The sequence below is a fragment of the Hyla sarda genome, unplaced genomic scaffold (assembly GCF_029499605.1).
Source record: "Hyla sarda isolate aHylSar1 unplaced genomic scaffold, aHylSar1.hap1 scaffold_672, whole genome shotgun sequence".
NCBI classification, from domain to species: Eukaryota; Metazoa; Chordata; class Amphibia; order Anura; family Hylidae; genus Hyla; species Hyla sarda.
The window spans coordinates 164598-173781 of record NW_026610689.1 but is presented as its reverse complement, the minus strand read 5'-3'; the positions used below and the strand labels follow the sequence as shown (position 1 = coordinate 173781).

General features: G+C 43.4%; 1 pseudogene; it reads right to left on the bottom strand.

The window, feature by feature from the left end:
• Window positions 1-1097: 1097 nt before the first annotated feature.
• Window positions 1098-1200, bottom strand: LOC130343170 (U2 spliceosomal RNA; annotated as a pseudogene).
• Between the last annotated feature and the right edge of the window lie 7984 nt (window positions 1201-9184).

The window sequence follows — 9184 nt, the reverse complement described above, 5'->3', positions numbered from 1 at the left end:
CTGCGGTCATGTGCTGGCGCGCGCGGCTCCGCTCTCTAGGGCGCGCGCGCGCGCCAGCTCCCTGAGACTTAAAGGGCCAGTGCACCAATGATTGGTGCCTGGCCCAATTAGCTTAATTGGTTCCCATCTGTTTCCTGGCTATATCTAGTCTCCTCCCTTGCACTTCCTTGCCGGATCTTGTTGCCCTTGAGCCTAGTGAAAGCGTTTTTGTGTGTTTATACCCTGTGTACCAGAACTTTGCTATCTCCCCTGACTACGAACCTTGCCGCCTGCCCCCGACCTTCTGCTACGTCCGACTTTGCTTCTGCCTACTCCCTTGTACCTCGCCTATCTTCAGCAGCCAGAGAGGTGAGCCGTTGCTAGTGGATACGACCTGGTCACTACCGCCGCAGCAAGACCATCCCGCTTTGCGGCGGGCTCTGGTGAAAACCTGTAGTGTCTTAGAACCGGTCCACTAGCACGGTCCTCGCTATCCCTCTCTGGCACAGAGGATCCACCTCCTGCCAGCCGGCATCGTGACATTCACCTTTTTTTTACCTTCTTTTTTTCTTCTCTCCATGTTTTCCTTCTTTCCTCCTTTTTTCCTATGCTGCTGCTTCTTATTTTACTCCTTTTTCAGACCCTATCATTGCACTATTGCTTATTCAATACCACCAGCAGATGGAGACACTATATTACAACATTAGTCGTGAGCAGCAGTTTGTACAAACAAATGCCTCATAGCTGATGTCCTATCCATTATTGCAATGGATGGCTGGCTGGCAACATTTGTTTTAATTATTCCAATACCACAGTACCAATGCATGGTCAATCAACAGCAATGACACCCCCATGTCAATTAACAAGATTCAGCACCCACTACCTGAAAGACAGCTACCTATCATGTCATGTCCAACCTGCACAGGTGTGCTGGTTGCTGAGCTTATTCAATTAAAGAGGACATTCAGCAGCAGCAGTCCTGTGCCTGGTCGCTCCAACAGGGGCCAGACACAAGCGGCACCACCTATTGTCTTTTGCCTGCAGTAGGGGCCCACTGGACTAGCCAGCAAGCAGCTGCAGCAAATAAACAGGTAATCTTTCTTTCCAACACTGAACCCTGGTGGTGCATTTAATATATGCTACCAGATAGGGGACATATCAGATATTAAACTGATATAAACAGACACCACATTTGATACCAGCCAAAAGGAAGAATGAGAAGTGATAACTGTGAAAGGGGAGGAACCAACGCTGTCCCCTTCACATGCACCATCACTACTTGTAGGAAGGGAGGCTGGCTGGCAGCCTCCCATACACACTCTGGCTGGGTGGCAGTCACCCACCAGTACACACAGCAGACCCTAAACCCATATCATTATTGCTAAGCAGGAAGATGGGAGTCCATTTCACTCTGATGGACCATTTTTAAATGCAATCCATAACCTGGCTTTGGCAGGAACCCTTCTTACTCCTCCTACTTGCATTTGATACTGGGTTTAGGATCTGCATAGGAAACACACACACACACACACACACAAGCACACACTTACCTGTGTTGCCTGCTGACGCCTCCTTGGCTGTCCCCAAACGGTATAAAACCAACAGCCACGGGAAGCTGTAAGGATAGAGGACATACCTGCATCCTATTGGACTCACTTGTCTTGGTTAAATCCAGCTTATTTGAAAACATATGGATCTGCTGCTTCTGCTCATGGCAGTGCTGCTTCTGACAAGGCTGTTCTTTGGTGGGCCTAGGTGACATCACAATCTCCATGGTTACATACACAACAAAGGTCAGATGTTGTTTACACCTGGCCATGCCAGTGGTATTGAGTAGCATATCACAGTGCTAAGGGTCCTGGATGCAACAATCTTTCAATGGGGAATAGCCGCACTGAGTTTGTCAAGTGCACCCATGTTTGCAACTCCAACAATACACACATATGTATGTATGTATGTATGTATGTATGTATGTATGTATGTATGTATGTATCTATCTATCTATCTCTTTCTCTCTTTCTATATGTATATATATATATATATAGAGAGAGAGAGAGAGAGAGAGAGAGAGAGAGAGAGAGAGAGAGAGAGAGAGAGAGAGAGATGGAAATACTTTTTTAAACATGTTTTCACCTTTTTTTTTAACCTTCTTTTTTTCTTCTCTCCATGTTTTCCTTCTTTCCTCCTTTTTTCCTATGCTGCTGCTTCTTATTTTTCTTCTTTTTCAGACCCTATCATTGCACTATTGCTTATTCAATACCACCAGCAGATGGAGACACTATATTACAACATTAGTTGTGAGCAGCAGTTTGTACAAACAAATGCCTCATAGCTGATGTCCTATCCATTATTGCAATGGATGGTTGGCTGGCAACATTTGTTTTTATTATTCCAATACCACAGTACCAATGCATGGTCAATCAACAGCAATGACACCCCCATGTCAATTAACAAGATTCAGCACCCACTACCTGAAAGACAGCTACCTATCATGTCATGTCCAACCTGCTCAGGTGTGCTGGTTGCTGAGCTTATTCAATTAAAGAGGACATTCAGCAGCAGCAGTCCTGTGCCTGGTCGCTCCAACAGGGGCCAGACACAAGCGGCACCACCTATTGTCTTTTGCCTGCAGTAGGGGCCCACTGGACTAGCCAGCAAGCAGCTGCAGCAGTAAATAAACAGGTAATCTTTCTTTCCAACACTGAACCCTGGTGGTGCACTTAATATATGCTACCAGATAGGGGACATATCAGATAGTAAACTGATATAAACAGACACCACATTTGATACCAGCCAAAAGGAAGAATGAGAAGTGATAACTGTGAAAGGGGAGGAACCAACGCTGTCCCCTTCACATGCACCATCACTACTTGTAGGAAGGTAGGCTGGCTGGCAGCCTCCCATACACACTCTGGCTGGGTGGCAGTCACCCACCAGTACACACAGCAGGCCCTAAACCCATATCATTATTGCTAAGCAGGAAGATGGGAGTCCATTTCACTCTGATGGACCATTTTTAAATGCAATCCATAACCTGGCTTTGGCAGGAACCCTTCTTACTCCTCCTACTTGCATTTGATACTGGGTTTAGGATCTGCATAGGAAACACACACACACACACACACACAAGCACACACTTACCTGTGTTGTCTGCTGATGCCTCCTTGGCTGTCCCCAAACGGTATAAAACCAACAGCCACGGGAAGCTGTAAGGATAGAGGACATACCTGCATCCTATTGGACTCACTTGTCTTGGTTAAATCCAGCTTATTTGAAAACTTATGGTGCTGCTGCTTCTGATCATGGCAGTGCTGCTTCTGACAAGGCTGTTCTTTGGTGGGCCTAGGTGACATCACAATCTCCATGGTTACATACACAACAAAGGTCAGATGTTGTTTACACCTGGCCATGCCAGTGGTATTGAGTAGCATATCACAGTGCTAAGGGTCCTGGATGCAACAATCTTTCAATGGGGAATAGCCGCACTGAGTTTGTCAAGTGCACCCATGTTTGCAACTCCAACAATACACACATATATATGTATGTATGTTGTATGTATGTATGTATGTATGTATGTATGTATGTGTATCTATCTATCTATCTATCTCTTTCTCTCTCTCTATATGTATATATATATATATATATATATATATATATATATATATAATTTTTTTTTCTTTTAAATATATATATATATATATATATATATATACATATATAGAGAGAGATGGAAATACTTTTTTAAACATGTTTTCACCTTTTTTTTACCTTCTTTTTTTCTTCTCTCCATGTTTTCCTTCTTTCCTCCTTTTTTCCTATGCTGCTGCTTCTTATTTTTCTTCTTTTTCAGACCCTATCATTGCACTATTGCTTATTCAATACCACCAGCAGATGGAGACACTATATTACAACATTAGTTGTGAGCAGCAGTTTGTACAAACAAATGCCTCATAGCTGATGTCCTATCCATTATTGCAATGGATGGCTGGCTGGCAACATTTGTTTTAATTATTCCAATACCACAGTACCAATGCATGGTCAATTAACAAGATTCAGCACCCACTACCTGAAAGACAGCTACCTATCATGTCATGTCCAACCTGCACAGGTGTGCTGGTTGCTGAGCTTATTCAATTAAAGAGGACATTCAGCAGCAGCAGTCCTGTGCCTGGTCGCTCCAACAGGGGCCAGACACAAGCGGCACCACCTATTGTCTTTTGCCTGCAGTAGGGGCCCACTGGACTAGCCAGCAAGCAGCTGCAGCAAATAAACAGGTAATCTTTCTTTCCAACACTGAACCCTGGTGGTGCACTTAATATATGCTACCAGATAGGGGACATATCAGATATTAAACTGATATAAACAGACACCACATTTGATACCAGCCAAAAGGAAGAATGAGAAGTGATAACTGTGAAAGGGGAGGAACCAACGCTGTCCCCTTCACATGCACCATCACTACTTGTAGGAAGGGAGGCTGGCTGGCAGCCTCCCATACACACTCTGGCTGGGTGGCAGTCACCCACCAGTACACACAGCAGACCCTAAACCCATATCATTATTGCTAAGCAGGAAGATGGGAGTCCATTTCACTCTGATGGACCATTTTTAAATGCAATCCATAACCTGGCTTTGGCAGGAACCCTTCTTACTCCTCCTACTTGCATTTGATACTGGGTTTAGGATCTGCATAGGAAACACACACACACACACACACACACACACAAGCACACACTTACCTGTGTTGCCTGCTGACGCCTCCTTGGCTGTCCCCAAACGGTATAAAACCAACAGCCACGGGAAGCTGTAAGGATAGAGGACATACCTGCATCCTATTGGACTCACTTGTCTTGGTTAAATCCAGCTTATTTGAAAACCTATGGATCTGCTGCTTCTGCTCATGGCAGTGCTGCTTCTGACAAGGCTGTTCTTTGGTGGGCCTAGGTGACATCACAATCTCCATGGTTACATACACAACAAAGGTCAGATGTTGTTTACACCTGGCCATGCCAGTGGTATTGAGTAGCATATCACACTGCTAAGGGTCCTGGATGCAACAATCTTTCAATGGGGAATAGCCGCACTGAGTTTGTCAAGTGCACCCATGTTTGCAACTCCAACAATACACACATATGTATGTATGTATGTATGTATGTATGTATGTATGTATGTATGTATCTATCTATCTATCTATCTATCTATCTATCTATCTATCTATCTCTTTCTCTCTTTCTCTCTTTCTCTCTTTCTCTCTTTCTATATGTATATATATATATATATATATGTATATATATAGAGAGAGAGAGAGAGAGAGAGAGAGATGGAAATACTTTTTTAAACATGTTTTCACCTTTTTTTTTAACCTTTTTTTCTTCTCTCCATGTTTTCCTTCTTTCCTCCTTTTTTCCTATGCTGCTGCTTCTTATTTTTCTTCTTTTTCAGACCCTATCATTGCACTATTGCTTATTCAATACCACCAGCAGATGGAGACACTATATTACAACATTAGTTGTGAGCAGCAGTTTGTACAAACAAATGCCTCATAGCTGATGTCCTATCCATTATTGCAATGGATGGTTGGCTGGCAACACTTGTTTTTATTATTCCAATACCACAGTACCAATGCATGGTAAATCAACAGCAATGACACCCCCATGTCAATTAACAAGATTCAGCACCCACTACCTGAAAGACAGCTACCTATCATGTCATGTCCAACCTGCTCAGGTGTGCTGGTTGCTGAGCTTATTCAATTAAAGAGGACATTCAGCAGCAGCAGTCCTGTGCCTGGTCGCTCCAACAGGGGCCAGACACAAGCGGCACCACCTATTGTCTTTTGCCTGCAGTAGGGGCCCACTGGACTAGCCAGCAAGCAGCTGCAGCAGTAAATAAACAGGTAATCTTTCTTTCCAACACTGAACCCTGGTGGTGCACTTAATATATGCTACCAGATAGGGGACATATCAGATATTAAACTGATATAAACAGACACCACATTTGATACCAGCCAAAAGGAAGAATGAGAAGTGATAACTGTGAAAGGGGAGGAACCAACGCTGTCCCCTTCACATGCACCATCACTACTTGTAGGAAGGGAGGCTGGCTGGCAGCCTCCCATACACACTCTGGCTGGGTGGCAGTCACCCACCAGTACACACAGCAGGCCCTAAACCCATATCATTATTGCTAAGCAGGAAGATGGGAGTCCATTTCACTCTGATGGACCATTTTTAAATGCAATCCATAACCTGGCTTTGGCAGGAACCCTTCTTACTCCTCCTACTTGCATTTGATACTGGGTTTAGGATCTGCATAGGAAACACACACACACACACACACACACAAGCACACACTTACCTGTGTTGTCTGCTGACGCCTCCTTGGCTGTCCCCAAACGGTATAAAACCAACAGCCACGGGAAGCTGTAAGGATAGAGGACATACCTGCATCCTATTGGACTCACTTGTCTTGGTTAAATCCAGCTTATTTGAAAACTTATGGTGCTGCTGCTTCTGATCATGGCAGTGCTGCTTCTGACAAGGCTGTTCTTTGGTGGGCCTAGGTGACATCACAATCTCCATGGTTACATACACAACAAAGGTCAGATGTTGTTTACACCTGGCCATGCCAGTGGTATTGAGTAGCATATCACAGTGCTAAGGTTCCTGGATGCAACAATCTTTCAATGGGGAATAGTCGCACTGAGTTTGTCAAGTGCACCCATGTTTGCAACTCCAACAATACACACATATGTATGTATGTATGTATGTATGTATGTATGTATGTATGTATGTATGTGTATCTATCTATCTATCTATCTATCTATCTATCTATCTATCTATCTATCTATCTATCTCTTTCTCTCTCTCTATATGTATATATATATATAAATTTTTTTTCTTTTAAATATATATATATATATATATATATATATATATATATATATATATATATATACATATATAGAGAGAGAGAGAGATGGAAATACTTTTTTAAACATGTTTTCACCTTTTTTTTACCTTCTTTTTTTCTTCTCTCCATGTTTTCCTTCTTTCCTCCTTTTTTCCTATGCTGCTGCTTCTTATTTTACTCCTTTTTCAGACCCTATCATTGCACTATTGCTTATTCAATACCACCAGCAGATGGAGACACTATATTACAACATTAGTCGTGAGCAGCAGTTTGTACAAACAAATGCCTCATAGCTGATGTCCTATCCATTATTGCAATGGATGGCTGGCTGGCAACATTTGTTTTAATTATTCCAATACCACAGTACCAATGCATGGTCAATCAACAGCAATGACACCCCCATGTCAATTAACAAGATTCAGCACCCACTACCTGAAAGACAGCTACCTATCATGTCATGTCCAACCTGCACAGGTGTGCTGGTTGCTGAGCTTATTCAATTAAAGAGGACATTCAGCAGCAGCAGTCCTGTGCCTGGTCGCTCCAACAGGGGCCAGACACAAGCGGCACCACCTATTGTCTTTTGCCTGCAGTAGGGGCCCACTGGACTAGCCAGCAAGCAGCTGCAGCAAATAAACAGGTAATCTTTCTTTCCAACACTGAACCCTGGTGGTGCATTTAATATATGCTACCAGATAGGGGACATATCAGATATTAAACTGATATAACCAAACACCACATTTGATACCAGCCAAAAGGAAGAATGAGAAGTGATAACTGAGAAAGGGGAGGAACCAACGCTGTCCCCTTCACATGCACCATCACTACTTGTAGGAAGGGAGGCTGGCTGGCAGCCTCCCATACACACTCTGGCTGGGTGGCAGTCACCCACCAGTACACACAGCAGACCCTAAACCCATATCATTATTGCTAAGCAGGAAGATGGGAGTCCATTTCACTCTGATGGACCATTTTTAAATGCAATCCATAACCTGGCTTTGGCAGGAACCCTTCTTACTCCTCCTACTTGCATTTGATACTGGGTTTAGGATCTGCATAGGAAACACACACACACACACACACACACAAGCACACACTTACCTGTGTTGCCTGCTGACGCCTCCTTGGCTGTCCCCAAACGGTATAAAACCAACAGCCACGGGAAGCTGTAAGGATAGAGGACATACCTGCATCCTATTGGACTCACTTGTCTTGGTTAAATCCAGCTTATTTGAAAACCTATGGATCTGCTGCTTCTGCTCATGGCAGTGCTGCTTCTGACAAGGCTGTTCTTTGGTGGGCCTAGGTGACATCACAATCTCCATGGTTACATACACAACAAAGGTCAGATGTTGTTTACACCTGGCCATGCCAGTGGTATTGAGTAGCATATCACAGTGCTAAGGGTCCTGGATGCAACAATCTTTCAATGGGGAATAGCCGCACTGAGTTTGTCAAGTGCACCCATGTTTGCAACTCCAACAATACACACATATGTATGTATGTATGTATGTATGTATGTATGTATGTATGTATCTATCTATCTATCTATCTATCTATCTATCTATCTATCTATCTATCTCTTTCTCTCTTTCTATATGTATATATATATATATATAGAGAGAGAGAGAGAGAGAGAGAGAGAGAGAGAGAGAGAGACAGAGAGAGAGAGAGAGAGAGAGAGAGAGAGATGGAAATACTTTTTTAAACATGTTTTCACCTTTTTTTTTAACCTTCTTTTTTTCTTCTCTCCATGTTTTCCTTCTTTCCTCCTTTTTTCCTATGCTGCTGCTTCTTATTTTTCTTCTTTTTCAGACCCTATCATTGCACTATTGCTTATTCAATACCACCAGCAGATGGAGACACTATATTACAACATTAGTTGTGAGCAGCAGTTTGTACAAACAAATGCCTCATAGCTGATGTCCTATCCATTATCGCAATGGATGGTTGGCTGGCAACATTTGTTTTTATTATTCCAATACCACAGTACCAATGCATGGTCAATCAACAGCAATGACACCCCCATGTCAATTAACAAGATTCAGCACCCACTACCTGAAAGACAACTACCTATCATGTCATGTCCAACCTGCACAGGTGTGCTGGTTGCTGAGCTTATTCAATTAAAGAGGACATTCAGCAGCAGCAGTCCTGTGCCTGGTCGCTCCAACAGGGGCCAGACACAAGCGGCACCACCTATTGTCTTTTGCCTGCAGTAGGGGCCCACTGGACTAGCCAGCAAGCAGCTGCAGCAAATAAACAGGTAATCTTTCTTTCCAACACTGAACCC